Below are 17,690 nucleotides of genomic sequence, written 5' to 3'. Positions count from 1 at the left end.
CCTTTCTCACTCTGCCCTTGACTATTCCCTTTACATAACAGTGTTTGTAGTTGTCCCTTAGAATTTGGATGCTCTCCCCCACCCCTACCGCCGTCTTTACTATCATCTCCGTTTTTGTGAATTCTGTTGATGTATCTTCAAGCTCAGATTCCTTTCTCTGTGCGTCCAGGCTGCCAATAAGCCCACTCAAGACCCTCCTCATCTCTTCCACAGTGTTTATCTCCCCACTTTCTTTTAGGTTCTTTCTTAAGAGTTCCTTCTCTGCTTACATTGCCTATCTGTTCTCTGAGGCTGTTTATGTTCAGAGCCCTTGGCATATTAATCACAGTTTTAAAGACCTGGTCTGATAATTCCAGCCCTTCTGCTTTGTCTGGTTCTGATGCTTGTTCTCTTCCTTCAGATTGTGGGGTGTTTTTTGTTTTGCCTTTTGGTATGCTTTGGTAATTTCTTCTTGACAGCTAGACTTGGTGTGGGTAAAAGGAACTGCTCTAAATAGGCCTTAGAAAGGTAGTGGCGAGGTATAGGGGTAGGGAAGCATTTCTAGAATCCTGTGATTAGTTCTCAGGGTTCTGTAAGCCTGTGTCTCTGGACTGTGAGCTTCACAAGCGTTTCTCACTTTTTTTTTTTTTTTTTTTTAATCTCCCCTCTTTGGTGGGAAAGGATGGTTACAGTGGGTCAGAGTTTGGTACAGGTATTTCCCTCTCCCAGGCTGCACTTGGATTCTGTTAGTAGCCCAGCTGAGGCTCTGGTTAAATAGCTTCCCCTGGGGGCAGGCCTTGTTAGGAAGAACAAAGTACTCTAGCATGTTTCCAAATGGTGCTTTCCCCAAGGGGGAGAAGAAGGGCGGAAATGGTGGGGGAAAGGGAGAGAAGCAAACCATGAGAGACTCTTGAATGCTGACAAAAACTGAGGACTGATGGATGTGGGGGGAGGGGGGATGGGCATGGAGGAGGACACTTGTGGGGATGAGCACTGAGTGTTATGTGGTAACTAATTTGACAATAAACTATTAAAAAAAGAAAAACAAAAAACAAATGGTGCTTTCCCCTCCCCCCTGCTGGAAGCCTGAGGGGATTTTTCTCTGCTATTTACGAGCAGAAAGTCTTACACTGTTACAAGTTCCCCTCTCTTTGAGATTTTAACATTCAGCTGTCCATACTGAGGCTTCAGCAGTTGGTCGGTGATAGTGCAGGTGTCTATACCTGCTACCAGTTCCTGCAGAGGTTTTTGCTCTAGTAAGAAATAACTCCATATTCTTGTCTCTCCAGTCTTGGAGTCAGCGGGCTCTGCCTGGTATCCTCCCCAGTCTTACCGCATTCAGAGAGTGGACTTTTCAGTATGTCTTTTTACTTGTTACATGCAGAATCACAAAACAGAAGTCAGATGAGAGTCTGAAGTTCAGGGGTGAGGTCTAAGCTTGAAGTATGAAGTTGAGAGTTGTCAGAATGTTATTTAAAGTGGCGGTAGGTGGAATAATGACCTTCCGAAGATGTCTACATCCTAAGCCCCGAAACTTGTGACTGTGTTAGCTGGCATGGAAAAAGGGACTTTGCATGCATTTTTAAGTTAGGGATCTTGAGATCAGCAGATTGTCCTGAATGGTTCTTCTGAGCCCAGTGGCATCACAGGAGTCCTTATAGAAGGGCCAGGGTCAGGGAGAGAATGGGTAAGGGACAGGGCGAAGAAACAGATGGGGAGAGAGACACTGGAGGGTGCTGTGCTCCTGGCTTTGGAGATGGAAGAAGGGCCGGTGAGGCAAGGAAAAGCAGGCAGCCTCTAGAAGGTAGGAAAGGCAAGGAAACAGATTTTCACCCGGAGCCTCCAGAAGGAACACTGTTCTGCTGACACCTTGAGTGTAGCCTAGTGTCTATCTACCTTTGTAAACCTTTCATCAATATTTAAACACTTTTGCTTAATACATTCAGACAGCTGAATTTGTATTATCATTTTGATAGTCAATCGAATAGTGAGACTTCATTCTTTCTCTTGCCAGTGGAACTAGGAGTTGTACATAATAATGTTAAAATAAAGTCTTTTTTAATTTTTCTACATGGTTATTTTTGANTCAATCGAATAGTGAGACTTCATTCTTTCTCTTGCCAGTGGAACTAGGAGTTGTACATAATAATGTTAAAATAATCAAAGTCTTTTTTAATTTTTCTACATGGTTATTTTCGAGAGAGAGAGAGAGAGAGCGCGCGCGCGCGAGAGACAGCATGAGTGGGGGAGGGGCAGGGAGAGAGGGCGACACAGAATCCGAAGCAGGCTCCAGGCTCTGAGCTGCCAGCACCGAGCCCGACATGGGACTTGAACTCATGAACCACCAGATCATGACCTGAGCCAAAGTCAGATGCTTAACTGACTAAGCCACCCAGGCGCCGCAGTAAGCAAAACCTTTCAATTCCTTGCTTGAAAGCCCTATCATCTTCTTTGAAACCAACCAACCAACCAACACACAAAAACTATGCCATTAAGAATATTGTAGTTTCCAAATGTTGCCATTATGCCTGAGAAAGTCCTCTCTACCAACCGCTCCATTCATTAGTTCTTATTTCACCCCAGTGCAAAGGCCTGGCTCTCCACTGAAGATAGAAACCCCGGAGGAACCCAACCCAGTGAATCAGCAGTCCAGCCCCCTCACATCCCCAGGAGTTTAGTTGCAAGAGACTAAATGTGAAACTTGTATAATGAAAAGTAGCAGCAGGATTGTTATTTTTACTCAACCTTTACATAACTTGAGAATTCTCAGTCTCGGAATCTAGGCTGTTTCTGTGTATGGCAGGCCTCCAGAGGAGCTTTCACATGTCAGTAGTGCTGGTGTGGCTGAATGATGTCCCTCGAGGTTGGCTCCCGTTTCCTCAATGGGCCACTGCTGACCTCACTGTGAATCCTGGGGAGAAGTCAGGCTCTGTGTAAGGCAGGTAATTGCTCAGAGCTGCTGGGGACAGGCTGGCACTCTTGAGGAGGTCTATACAGCAGGTTGAAAGTGATCTGAGCCCTTTCCTGTGTCAGCAGTTCCTTAAACACAGCTGGTGTTGGAGACCACATAGATCCCCAGAGCGCCACTCACGTTTGAGGGGGAGCGTGCGGCTCCTCGCGCTACCTCTGCCATAAGGACACAAAGATGAATGGCCAGCCCGAATGACAGGGCCACTTCTCTCTGCGAGCTGCATACAGAGCGCTTTGTGTGCCTGATGATTGCAATACTTCCCTTCTGGCAGACGCGAGCTGGCTTCTCCAGGGCTGCGGAAAGTAACGCTTGTTTCTGAATTGGTTAGAGTTCAATCTCAATTATGTCTGGAAACAACACACGTTCCTTTCCCCCTCCTCTATGCCTGCAGTGTTAATTTCCAAGTAAACTTGTGCAAGTTACTTTCAAGTTGAAATCGCCACACAGCATTGACATTTATTGGGCACTCCCTCCCGGAGCCTACCTGGCAGCATCGACTCGGAGGTGTCGGCCCTGCGCCTGGGGGCTTGGAGGCTCACTCTTTCCAGTCTTCAAGTCCCACCGAGAGGGAGGCTGGAAGGGAGTTTTGAACAGGATCACATTCAAATCGGCCTCTCCTCCCCACCACACCGACACCAAGCCTAATTTCAACTTTTCCCCAAGTGGCCTAAAACCGGAACCCTAGACCAAATCCAAGAAGGAGAAAGATGATAGAATTGAATTCATCTGCCATTTAAAAGGAACTTTTATTATGCACACAGCTGACTGCATCGATGTCCATAAGGTAGCATACCCACCAGCAGTGAAGGGAAATAGTCTCTCCCATACAATTTTCAGTTCCATCTTTATTGCTCTTGTTAAGCCTTGGTATTTCAGCTGACCATGTTCCTCTGAATTCCTCTGGGTGCCTCCAATACCTTACGTAGACCTTGATGGACAAATGAATGTCCTCCCTTTTTTTTTTTTTTTTAATGGCACACAACATGGCTGTTTGAGTTGTGAGGTGCACCTGTTTTTAGGATCTGCACATACTCAGCCAGGGCGTGTTGCGGAGTCTGCCCATGCAGCTGTTGTTTTGTAATAAAAAAATCCAACTGCATTCATGTAGGTTTAAGCCTTGTGAACTCTGTAACGTGGACTTGTTAAGGGGAGGCAATAAGACTCTGTCTGGACCGCTGATAATAGGTTAGATAAAGATCCCGCACTGACCCTCACACGGCAGTGTTTATAGTAATGGGAGGAAGTCTCTCAAACAATGTACAGTCCAACAGACAGCAGATGTGGACCATGCAAAATTAATGATTAACTGTGTGCCAGTGTGTTTGTCAGGGAACAGGACTGCCCTTTAAGGGGCTTATAAAGTCTTATGAAAGAAATTAGCTCATGAGAGGGACTCGTAAGGATAAAAGAAAAAATTTAAGTAGAGGCTTGACATATCCTGCTTTTCTCACAGGGCAAAAAGTTAAACATAATGGTCTCCTTTTTACAGCGTGAAGTTCTGACTCTGAAGTTGGGGCAGATCATTCACTTGTTAAAACAAGACACGAACATTCCTGTTATTCCTTCAAGGGAGAGAGGGATGGCGTGCACTCGAATTGAACTCTAAATGTACCAGAAAGAAGGGGAAAATTATCCAACAATTATCTCAGACACAGAAGACTGTGCAACCAAAAATATTAGGAAAGTGACAGCAAAGTAGTAAATAAGACTAAATGTTCATAATCCATTATCCCTTTGGATTAAAGGGCTTTAAAATGCCCAGAAATTCTCATCAAAATTTATAGGTAAAAGTGAAGCTAAATATTAGTTAAGTATTAGCAGCCTCGTAATTTATCGAGGGCATGTTGCAAGGAATATGATCTCCCAGAATATCTGGTTAAAATGAAATTCATAATGTTAATCTCTTCCTGTGACTTCTATTTTCGTATTGCATCCCAGTGTTGGTTCAGCAGATTAAAGATTAATAGGAATCCAAGAATTTCTGTGACCAGTATAAATCTTGTAATGTTCCTTTAGCTGAAGAATCCTTGGGGTTCCCATGTCTCAGTCAGCCATGTGGCCCATGTGACCCTCCTCCCCCTCCCCCTGAATGCATCTGCTTTTTTGGAGCAGCACATTCTTTGCAAAGACAAAATTTAATCCATAAATTTTGAATGTCTGCTGATAGAACTTAGTTTCTGGTACATTTGGGGCTTCCTTCTGAGTAAGGGCTGAGGTCAGTGGAATTCTGTATCGAGAAATTGGACATGAGAGGAGGAGAATGTGCTGAAAGGGGCTAATAAAAGAAGAGGAGGGAACTCTGAAGTTTTTTGTCTTACACCTAAGTCCTTCTATAGGCTGATTTGGATCTCCTTCCTGAACTTCATTTCCTTCTCCCTGCACCCCAATCCTGACTCTTCCATCCAGAAAGGCTGGTTTATTTGCTGTTGTCTCCTCTGCTTCATGAATGAAGTTCCTGAAATTAATCATTCTAACACACACAATTTTTTCTTTGATTATTTTTTGTATTTATTACAGCATTTAATTTCCATATAGTATTTTTCTTAAGACATTATAAGTTTCTTGAGGACAGGGAATATATATATGTAATATATATCATACATATATACATATTATATATATATAATATATGTGCTTGACTATATGCTCAAATTGTTCTCTAATATACCAATTGTATTTCAGCAAACTTGTGTTACATATGTTTATAAGACAAATCTGTTGCAAATTGTTCTGTACACACACACACCAAGGTATTGGGCATAGAGCTAGACCCAATGAAAAAGGTTATTTAGTTTAAACCTAAAGAACACATGTTTTATTACTTTTAATTCAGTTTGCTTATGTTACTTCCCCTCTTCAAATTTTAGATGGCACAGTTCTCTTCATGTAAGAATGAAACAGGGACACCTGGGTAGCTCAGTCAGTTAAGTGTCTGATTTCAGCTCAGGTCATGATCTCATAGTTCGTGAGTTCAAGCCCTGCATCAGGCTCTCTCCTGTCAGAGCAAAGCCCGCTTTGGATTCTCTGTCCTACTCTCTGTCTCTATCCCTCCTTCGCTTGTGTGCTCTCTCTCTCTTCCTCTCTCTCACTCACACACACACACACACACACACACAGAGAGAGAGCGAGAGAGACAGAGAGAGAGAGAGAAAATAAGCACTTTAAGAAAAAAGAATGAGCCACATTGTGGGTTCGGAGACCACTCCCTGCCCGCCCAAATCTCATTTGCCCCGGCTGACTCACTTAGGCCCTGAGACATTTCCCTGCCAGCTTTGGTGCGTTCCCTGTCTGGGCCAGTGCTGGAGGATGCGCACCGGGCACTGTCTTTAATGTTATGCACATTGAATATCCTTTCTTTGTAGCTACAACTGACAGCTGTCCTTATACTACTTGAATGTGGAAAGTGGCAGATTATAAAAATTTTTATTCTGAGCATTTCAATAGAGCACCTAAGGGGTCTTTCTGGGGGCAGCTATGGGGTCTGTTCTCTTGATGGTATATATGCCAAAATGCCACCATCAGTAAGTTGGTAGCAGGCTGGTGTATCTGCTGGGGGGTTGGCAAGCCCGAACTATATGTCTGGAGAAGTGATTCCTAGATGTTGGAACTTGATAACCCAGTAAAGTTTTTAAAGGTTGGGGTACAGACTTTAAAACGGTGAGTAGGGACGTTAAAAAATGATGACCATCTCGCATAAAAATGATCAAAAAAGGACAGTCCTTAAAATTCAATACATCTCACTTTATGAAAAAAATAATTACATTATTTATGTTTTCCTAAAGACTATAGTAACTTCATAATTGGCCATCACTAGTTGATGGTTTGGCATTAGGAATTTCTAGCCTAGACCAAGCAGAGAAGGCTTAAAACCAAGTTTCCTCTGATCACCTCTTTGGTTGGGAGAGTAGGCTCTATTTTCTTTTGACCATTTCTTTTGTGATCTACTAAACATTTGAGGAGAAAAACCCTCAGGACAGATTTGGGAAAAGGAAGGGCTCAAATCCATGCAAGAAGGAGTAGGATAATCTTTAAGAGTGTCCACAGTTTAGCTTGACTGTACTCTATTCTGCTACAAAATGATATGGTCTTTCACAGGAGTCATTGTGCTATGCAAACTCATACATGCATGGGAAGTTGTAATATCAGATTTGCATGGGCATAACTAATAACACACACAATGAGTAAAGATAGTTGGTAGATGTTTAAAGTGTGTGTGTATTTTGTGTATTCCTATACAGCTGTGTGCAGAGTTCTGCATTTGCTAGCATGTTTTTTATTGGACAAATTTGTGTATGTGCAAACGTGAGAAATTTGTGTTATGCTCAAATTGTTCCCTAATATATCAATAATGTGGCAAAAATTTGTGTTTTCAAGACATAAGGTAGCAGAACTGTGTATTTCAGGACACTGACAAGTTCAACAAACACTGGATATACCTTTAAATCTAGGTGAACTCTATGTCTATGCAAATCAGACACCAAATGGAATGTCTCCAACTCTTGAATTCTATACATAATAGCCTTAAACCCCTAATTGTGTAACTTGGGGAAAGTCTAAGCCTCCTTGAGCTTTCCATGTTCTTGTGATCTTGTTGGCCTCTTAATTTCTGGGGTTCTGAATTCTCAATTTCTGTGCTGTGCCCATTGACTCAGTTGCAAAATTCAAAAAGCCCCAAAGAATCTGCTCACAAAAAGTGTTGGCTTCATATTGAGTCAGCGGGGGCACCAGCAGAAAGGGGAATGGGTGTGTGGTCAGGGTACTAAACCCATTAGCTTCCTCTCTGCAGTCACCATGGCTGGCTAAGTCCTTGGAAGAAGTCATAGTTCCTGAAAGACAGCCCTCTCCACATGGCCTGCTGCTAAGCACCACACTTCTGCACTTTGAGCCAGAGATGGTAATGGGTACACTAGTACTACTGCTGTCTCCTGCCTTGGTTTCCTTTTTTTTTTTTTTTAATGTTTTTTATTTATTTCTGAGACAGAGAGAGAGAGAGAGCAAGCATGAGCAGGAGAGGGTCAGAGAGAGAGGGAGATACAGAATCTAAAACAGGCTCCAGGCTCCGAGCTGTCAGCACAGAGCCTGACTTAGGAGCTGGAACCCATGAACCATGAGATCATGACCTGAGCCGAAGTCAGACACTCAACCAACTGAGCCACCCAGGCACCCCTGCTGCCTTGGTTTCCTACACCTTCCTTGTTCATTTAGTAAACTCAGGTTCCAGTGTGCATGTGCCCCATCTATTTTCTTCTTGCAACCGTGACTTGTATACCTGGATACAAATTCTGCTTGTTTAACTATAAGCAGTTTCCTTAATCCACCTGGCTTTGGTTATACCCACTATGAAATGGGGGCAATACCACTCAACAGTGGCTATGAGACTTCGATGGGAATAGATGGATGGATAGATCAGTACAAGATAACAAAAGTAATAAATAGCGATTGAAAACTATTATTGTGATTGTTATTGTTCCTGTACGTCTGAGTAACACCTAACCTTGCTTGGATGACAATTTGAAGGTTGACTTTAAGATAACAGAAGTGTGTCTTTTTTTTTTCTATGAGACTAAATAGCTTCACAGAGTTTACTCCATGCCTCTATTTCACTGACAAAAGGTTAAGCGCTGATTATGAAGAATTACATAGAATACCATCCCACTGACAGTGTTTGTCATTGTCCCAGCTCTCATGAACATGGCAGGCAAGGTCATCTCCCTCAGCGAGACAGGTCTTTGTCATTTGAGAGGGCAAGTGTTACTACAATTTTCATAGGAGACAAGTTGGAATTAATATTTACATCAAACATTTCACATAGAACTTTTTAAAAATTAATTAATTAATTTGGAGAGAGAGCCAGGGAGGGGCAGAGAGAAAGGGAGAGAGAATTTCAAGCAGGCTCTGCGCTGTTAGCATGTCCTGAGCCTGACACAGAGCTTGAACTCACAAACCGTGAGGTCATGACCTGAGCCAAAATCAAGACAACTTTTAAACTTGAATGGGAACTTTTCTTTTCCATAAAGCCTTTATTAGGCCAGTTCTTTACATTTGTTAGTTTTCTGTCTGGATTTTTCCTCTCACAGACTCTGGCTTCTGTATTTTCTCTTTTTTTCTACTTAGATTCTCTTCATTACTCTGACTTCCTACTCTCAACTCTTCTCCTCTTTATATTTCTGGATCTTACTCTTAAACTTACAAACAAAAAACCAGTCAATGCACAAAAGAGGTGACCCATCTCTGCTGAGCAGCAGGTGGAGTTTCAGGTGGCAGATTGTTTCTCTGACATAAATTCCCCTCCCTACCTCCTGCAGACTTTAATCACTTTTCACAGCAGCCCATTCGCCTGTAAGGGATCATTGCACAGGGCAGGTAGTAGAGTTAGTACGGCTTTAGGCATGCTCTCTTGCTGGTTAGCATTTGAGATAATCTCAGGCAGCTACAGTGGCTGGTGAAGATCAAAGGTATTGTGCCTGCCTGAGGTCAAGATCACTCTTGCTTTGTAAGTCTGTGTGCTCTAAGGTTATGTTCGCAGATACTGTTTTCTCTCCCAGAAAAGTTTTAGTAAGAGATACGAAGTGGAAATAAAGTCTTAAAGGCAGATAAATAAAACCACACAAATTCAGTTCTCTGCATTTTTCTCCTGAGATAACTTGTATGTCTAAGCTTCAGGTTTATGGAACCTCTTGACCGGTCCTTCCTTTCTTCTTGCGAGTCACTTTATTTGCGCCTTTCCAGACACAGGAAATAAGTCCCCCTCTAATTAACTCTGTACCTAACTCCTCACTTTAACCCATCTAAGCTTTCCACAGGGTGCATGAAATTAGCCCAGGCTATCTTTGAAGATTTAAAATTAAAAATACCTCTTGCTCAGTAATTTCTTGGAATTTTCACTACAGATAAATGTAAAAAAAAAAAAAAACAAAACTCTCCTATTATAGACAAAAACTCAGGGAAAAGTATCACTAACTCTCCAAGTAGTTCAGCTACTACAGTGGGATAGAAAAGAAGATGGGGAGGGCTAAAATATTTCAGGTCATCTTAAGCTCTTTGAATTGCAAGTAAAACATCCTAAACAAAGTAGCTTAAATGAGAAAGGAAGATTACAGGATAAAGATACATATATTGGAGGTTCAAGGCAAGGATCTTACTGGAGACCAGAACAAGGACCTAGAAAGTAAAGGCAGCGGATCTCCTGACCTTTCTTTGTCTCTTCTACTTCTGTCCACACCTCTGCTTCCTTCTCCTGTCTCTGCACACAGGCTTGCCCTGCTTCTCCAAGATGTGGTAAATAAACTGATGTTATTCAACAAATTACTGCAGTGATAAAAATATTCTGGGACTGCACTGTTTTTTATGGTTGTCACTAGCCATAGTGGCTGATGAATACTGGAAATGTGTCTGGGGTGAAGAAGGATCTGAAGTTTTAATGAACTTAAACTTTAAAAGGTTACATGTGGCCAGTCTCTACAGTATTAGGCAGGAAAATGGTAAAAGATAACTCTCCCCGGGGCGCCTGGGTGGCTTAGTTGGTTAAGTGTCCGACTTTCGCTTAGGTCATGTCTCGCAGTTCGTGGGTTCAAGCCCCGTGTCGGGCTCTTGTGCTGACTGCCAGCTCAGAGCCTGGAGGCTGTTTCAGAGTCTGTGTCTCCCTCTCTCTCTGACCCTCCCCTGCTCGCGCTGTCTCTCTCTCTCTCTCCTAGAAATAGATAAAAATTAAAGAAGAAAAAAGATAACTCTCCCATAGCGCCTGTATTTGCATATCCTCAATATGGGCAACTAGCAGAGACTGCCAAGCAATCTTGAATCCCAGTTCCAGCTTCCCAAGAGAGAAACCTTGACTGGCTCAACTTGTGTTAGGTACCACCCCTGGTTCAACCAGCTTTGGCAGAGGGATAGGAATATATGCTGTCAATATGGCAGCCAGGGCCAAGCTTATGGAAAGAGAGGGGGATGTAATTCTTAGAAGAAAATGGTCATGTTTGGGGTAGTTACTTTAAAAGGTATCGACTCCACATGTTAATTTTCTACACTAATTAATTTCACTGATTCATTTTCAAATTATCTTTACTTATTAATGCAAAATAGACTTAAGATTCTTGTTTGTACAAAAATAGGAATTACACTTTCAGTGACACCAGGGAGATACTTGGAAATAATTCAGAAATCAGAAATCTATTTCTGGAGGCATTAACCTCATTTTAGTTTTCTCTTTTATAGGCAATTTAGTTTGAGAGGGTAATAGACCACTTGACTAGCACTCTCAGGACACAGGAATACTATTCTTCTGTCTCTTAGTTTTTTTTGCTGTGAAAATTTATCTCTGGTTTCTAACCAGTGGAGCAGATAGCAGAGGCCACATAGTTTTGCAGCACTTGACCCTGGGATGGAGGCTTCTGCCCTGGTGTTAAGCAACCTTTCTAGTGTGGGTAGATGAGGGGTGGCAAGTACAGTCTAAGGTCAAAGCGCTCACATTTCTTAGGTAGTGCCCTTGATTTAGTCTAAGTATTTTGGCCCTGTCTACCCCATCTGCCCTGACCGTTAAGGCCTATTGGTTCATTAACATCTTGGCTATTGACATCTGACTTATTCTAGCCTCAGGCTTTGCTTTATGGCTTCCCAACCCTGCATCCTCCTTGATTTTTAAGTCCATTTCCCAGCCTCTAGCTTGCTGCGATCCATATCGGGCATGGTTCCCGATGACTCAGTTTGTCTGTTTCATGATCTTCCCTGGGGGCAGCAGTCGGATGAGTTCCACTGTCTGTATGACAGATGGGTTCTTTAGCAAATGTTTTCAGTTGAACATGTTTCCCACCTTTTTGTTAAAAAGTATATGCATGGGGTGCACTGATAGCTCAGCTAATGAAAACCTATGTTCTAATGACCTTTATGAAATATTGCCAGAAACTTTACACACCAGATTGAGATAATCATAAAGCAATAGGACCTGCATTCCTACTTTCAAGGAAAATTATCCAAAATAAGGCCCAGAGCCACATTGTCTTTTAATGTCCTATTTTAGTCCCATCCTCTAATTATTTGATTTTATGGGCCAATGTACTATTATTTGACTTTGAAATTATTACTAATTGGTGCCCAGACCCCATGTGGTGGAGTCGCATGTTTACATGTAGTTTTTGTTCTATAGAGATGCAGCTGATTTCCGTCTGGTGAAAAGATATACAATGGCTTATTGCCTTATAGGATATTAATCAGTTTTGTGTCAAACTGGCTTCCTCTGATACTCATTTTTGTATTTCAGGCTTCCTGGAAATAGTTCCTTACAATGTTTTTTGAAACAACTTTACCATCTACTGGTGTCCTCATTAATTAATGAGTTGAATAAATTGTGCACATGTTCATTGCATATTTGAGTCAGTTCTTAAGTTTGCCAATTCACATGAGATAAGTTTCGTAGTATGAAAATAGCATCAGAAGCAAAGTCAAATGTGAATCTTATGAGGGGAGGAGGAGGAGCTGTATTGAGAATAGTGAGGTTGAAAGCGGAGAGGGTACAGATAGGCATTGAGTCAGGGAAGAAGGTGCCAGAAAGAAAGCTTCAGATAGAACATGGTGCTCCAGTAAGTACACAAGAGTTATCCTGGGCTAACTCTGCCCCTCACCCTGTCACCAAGAAGCCATGAGTGAAGAGCCTCACAATTTGAAAAAAATAGATATCTGTTTATTTATGTCTGAAGTTTTATTTACAGGAAGCAAAAACTTCAATGCATTAAAAATCTTTTTAATGCATTGTTGCTTAGGGTGATACCCTGAAACTTGTTATGTTAAGGTTTTCTTGAATTAGCTGATATTAAGTCATTCACTTTTAACAGAGTAGAAAGTGATAGCTTTAGAAGGAACTGGAGTAGAATGGAAAACGATTGGTGCCAAAGAATGGAAGAAGAGAGCAGGGAGAAGTTTGAGGAACAGAAGGCAGTCTGTGTAATGCTTTATCTTCAAATATTTGTTATTTTCAAAAGTATTTTCATTTCTTTTATTTTTATTTTAAGTTTATTTATTTTGAGAGCGAGCCAGCAGGGGAGGAGCAGTGAGAAAGGGAGACAGAGGATCCAAAGCAGGCTCTGCGATGTCAGCACAGAGCCTGATGCAGGGCTCAAACTCATGAACCATGAATATCATGACCTGAGCCACCCAGGTGGCCCTGCATTTATTATTTTTTTTAAATGGGAACTTCACTGTTGAAAGTTTATTCCTAAATAATTCATTAAATGAAGCATTCATTAAGTGAACTTTTTCCTTTTTCTCAAAGGGGACCGAGGTTTTAGTCACGTCAACCATTTGCAAACTGTGTGGTTGGCCCGAGTCAGAGTCAGTGTATTATTTCCTCATCCAGCTGTCTTGGAGACTGAGTAGAACTATCTACTTTAACTTCTGAGGCATGTTCTCTTTAAGCATAGCACTTTTAATCCTGGTTTTTATCTAACTTGTGAGGGAGAATGCCACATTAATAAAACAAGATAAAATAAGTGATTGTTCTCACTTTAAAAAAGAGTTTTCACTTTTTAAATTTCTAATATGAATTCTTTAAGTAGGCAGTTTTCCCAGTATATTGAAAATATGAATTTATTAAAAGAGGAGAAGTGATTTCTAGAAACATACCTGCTATGTAATTTGAAGTACTACTGAAACCTTTCTACCTCTGTCAAGGTAAGTAGATGAAGATTCCCTATTTCACATTATCTGCCATCTTCAGTCTCTGCAGTGACACCAAGAAACATACATAATGAAAGCAGTAGATATTTCGCTTCTTTCCTCCCTTCCCTTCCTCTCTTTCCTCTCATTCCTTTCCAGGCTGTGTTCTTGCATAGACAGATCCAGCGCTCTGTGTTGGGGCTAAAATGATTTACACCTGTCTGGGAGAGAACTCCTCTGGGGATTGAGTACTCACGCCACCCCCTACCCCTCACCGAGCCAAGGTAGAACTAGTGGAGTGCTATCTATCTTGGTTAAGTCCAGGGTGCTGAGAGACTAGCCAGCAGTCTGTCACTTAAAGTATTACTCAGATATATGTTCTTAAGAGGCTCTGGGCAGATACTCTAGAAGGCCAATCTGTGAACTTTGGATGGCAGCTACTTTGAGAGAGTTCTGAAGGACTTGGGGGCACACATGGGAAGACCACTCTGCTTGGGTCTGAACCTCAGAACTGTGAAAGACAGGAGCCACAGGTGCTTGGAGGAGCTGCTGGGAAACTCCATTAGAAATGCCATTCACATGGAGTATGGAAATTGTTGACTGCCGTTGTATCTGTCAATGAGGACAAGCAATAAATTTCCCATCCAGAAATCTAGTTGCATGGGGTCTCCGAGTTACAACGAAGATTTTTCCTACTTTCAGTCAAACCGGAAACCCAGCCATCAGATTCTTGGCAGGAAAGAAGTTGAGTTAAACGTGACGACAGACTGAGAAGCTTCAAGCTCTGCTGGTAAAGCGAGTAGGGGGAAAGGCAAGAAAAGCACTTCCTTAACCTCCGCCCAGATTGTAAGTTTATTTTTGTGTCTTTTAAATAGGTTGGACTCCAGCTTTTTGGCAAAATGACAAAATGAGATTTTTCAGATCTTCCTTTACATTTCACAGTTATGAATGATACCAGACTTACCATTTAAAAAAACAAACAAAAAAACCCAAGAAACAAAACAAGATGTGGTTGAACCTCTAGCCTGTACCTTTTTTTCTCCCCATTAATGGGTTCTTTCCAAGACAGGAAATCAACAAGAGAGAAAATTTATAACTGGCCTAAGTTAAAGAATGCTGTTCTGAGCACTGGATTTTCTTTTCTGCTTTTAAATATCCCCATTTGTCTTCACATTTTCTTTTCCAAACTCCTCCCCATCCCATTCCATGCGGTAGATGCTTAATATGCTAACACTTATGAGAACAGAAGGCTTTCTCCAGAGAGAGTCACAGAGCTGCTCTGTGTGGCTGCCAGAGCCACCGACCTGAACCCTCCCTGCCCTGCCAGGATACAATCTGTCTCCAGTCCCTCAGCAGACGAGACGCCCAGGGGCACCTTGGACAAGATTTCTCCTTCCAGAATTGGAAGATGACTTCAAAGATGGAGGGAACTCTCCAGAAAGAATTTTTAAAATAAGGTTATCTATAGAGATGACCCATTGAAAAAGACACTGGCTAGAGACATACATTTTTGTCAGCCATTTCTTTCTTCACTCTAGACTCTCATTCTGTTAAAAAGATTTTTTTTTTCTCAAAAAGTTAGGTCCTCTACTATGCCTTTTAGTAGTATGCACTGAGATGATTAAGATTGGGCTCTGATCTTATATGAGTCATGATGCATAATTATGTGAGACAAACCTTTAAAAAGAGAAGGAGTGATATAATTTAATACATGTTTGTCTATTAGTATCTTGGAATCAGTATCTTGCAATCTCTGGAGGTCATAGAGCAAGAAGAGAATATCATCACAGACCTCAAGGACTTTCTTTTATTCATTCTTGTTAATTGAAAATAAAAGAATTGAGATTTTTCCAGCAATAAAATTGGCAAAGATTATTTTTGTACAGTCATATCTGCTAGTATGAGCAGGAGATGAGGAAGCTGGCCTTTTAAACATTTCTCATACTATACATTTTTGGAAGACAATTAAAATACACAATTTACAGATGAAATGACAGGACATCTGGGGTTTGGTTTATAACTGTCTAGTAGGATGTGGTTGGAGGGAAGTTGAGAAGGAAGAGCAAAACAAGATCAACTGTGTATTAATAATTGTTGAGTTCACTGATGAATAAATGCAGATACATTACACTATTTTCTCTAATTTGTATATGTTTAAATAATCATTTCTTTTCATTCGTCTGTTTATTGATTAAATGTGTTTCTCTGCGCCAGGCAGAGCTCTAAGTGCTGGGGATACAGTAGGGAACAAATTTTTCTCTGCTCTCAATGAGCTTAATTCTAGGGTCAAGAAAAGGGCTATAAAGGCATAAAAAACAAACCTAAAATATGGCAAGTGGTGATCGCTGCTATGAAAACAGGAGCAAGTTCAGGGAGAGTTGAGGTGAGACTAGTTGTGTGCTTTTCAAGATGAGGTCATTTTGGGAAGCCTGAAGTAGGCAAATAAACCCAGGAAGCAATCTCTGTGAATATCTGGCATAACATTTCAACAATGTTCCAGGAAGAGGAAATGGTAAATGCAAAGGCCCTTAGGTGAGAGCATATTCAGTATGTTTAAGAACTACCAAAGACCATCTGTGATGGAGAGAGAGCTATTAGAGACATACCCCTGAGACAGGATGTTTTAGGGCCTCACAAATCATTGGAAAAGACACTGGCATTCTTCTGAATGAGATGGGAAGCCATTAGAGTCTTGAGCAGATGGATGACAGAACCTAGCTGTTTTAGGAGTCTGTTGAGGATGGAGCAAGCAAGAGTGACACTTGAAAGAAAGACCAGAGGTGTTTCTCTCACAAGGTGAGAAATTATGCTGGGGAGAGCTGTGAGATGCCATAGGATTGCTGGACATTTTGATGGCAAAGTCCACAGGATTTCCTGAGAAACTGGATATGTAGTATGGGAGAATGAAAGATGGCTCCAAAGTGTTTTGGCCTGAGAACCTAGGCGGATGGAGTTGCCATCTGCACACGTGCAGGTCAAAACAAAACCCAAAACACAAGTGTTAGGTTTTCTACATTTGAAAATAGAGGTGAGTTGGGGCGCCTGGGTGGCTCAGTCAGTTAAGCATCCAGCTTCAGCTCAGGTCATGATCTCACGGTTTGTGGGTTCGAGCCCCGCATCGGGCTCTGTGCTGAGAGCTGAGAGCCTGTTTTAGATTCTGTGTCTCCCTCTCTCTCTGCCTCTTCCCCACTCATTCTCTGTCTCTTAAAACTGAATAAATGTTAAAAACATAAAAAAAAAAAATAGAGTTGAGTTTTGGTTGAGATGGTCAGTAGTTGCTTATACAGTCTGGAGGTTAGGGGGGAGGCACAGACTGGATACAGAATTGCAGGGGTGAGGGGTGCCGCCCCATCCTTGCCCCACCACTCCTGCTAGAAAATCGAAAACACACCTATAGCTTTTGATTCCCTTGAAACTTAACTATTAACAGCCTACTGTTGACTGGACGTCTTACTGATAACAGCTGATTAACACATATTTTGTATGTCATATGTGTCAGATACTTATTATAATAACGTAAACTAGAGAAAAGAAAATGTTAAGAAAATCCTGAGAGAAAATACCTTCTACTGTACTTATTGAAAAAATTCTGCATGTAAGTGGACCACAGTTCAAACGGCTCTTGTTTTAAGAATGAACTGATTGTGTCTGGAATAGCTGGTATAGAGATGATAGTTAAAGCCATGGAACTAAATGCAATCACCAAGAATAAGTATCAACAGAGAAAGGGTCCAAAGACTGGGACACATAAGTTCAGCATTAGAGGTTAAGGAAGGTAAGGAAGAACCAGCAAAGGATGATGGAGAACCACAAATAATGTCCTTTCAGTGAAGTGAACGAAGTGCTTGAAGAAGTACGACAGATTCACTGGGCCAAGTGCTGCTGATAGGCCCGGACAGATGAGAACTGACGTCTGCTTTAGGCTTGGCACAGTGGGGCACGTTGCTGTTTTGTGATCATGGTGGAATAGAAGCGTGATGGAATTTTTCAAGATAGGAAAGGGAGGAAGCGTTGTCCATAAGTAAGGAATTTTGCCATAAAGGGGATGACTCGGTAGCAGGGCAGGGAACTAAAGGCACACTCAATTTAGGGAATT

The sequence above is a fragment of the Crocuta crocuta genome, unplaced genomic scaffold, assembly GCF_008692635.1.
Source record: "Crocuta crocuta isolate KB4526 unplaced genomic scaffold, BGI_CrCroc_1.0 scaffold189, whole genome shotgun sequence".
In the NCBI taxonomy this organism is placed as follows: domain Eukaryota; kingdom Metazoa; phylum Chordata; class Mammalia; order Carnivora; family Hyaenidae; genus Crocuta; species Crocuta crocuta.
This window is presented reverse-complemented; position numbering follows the sequence as displayed.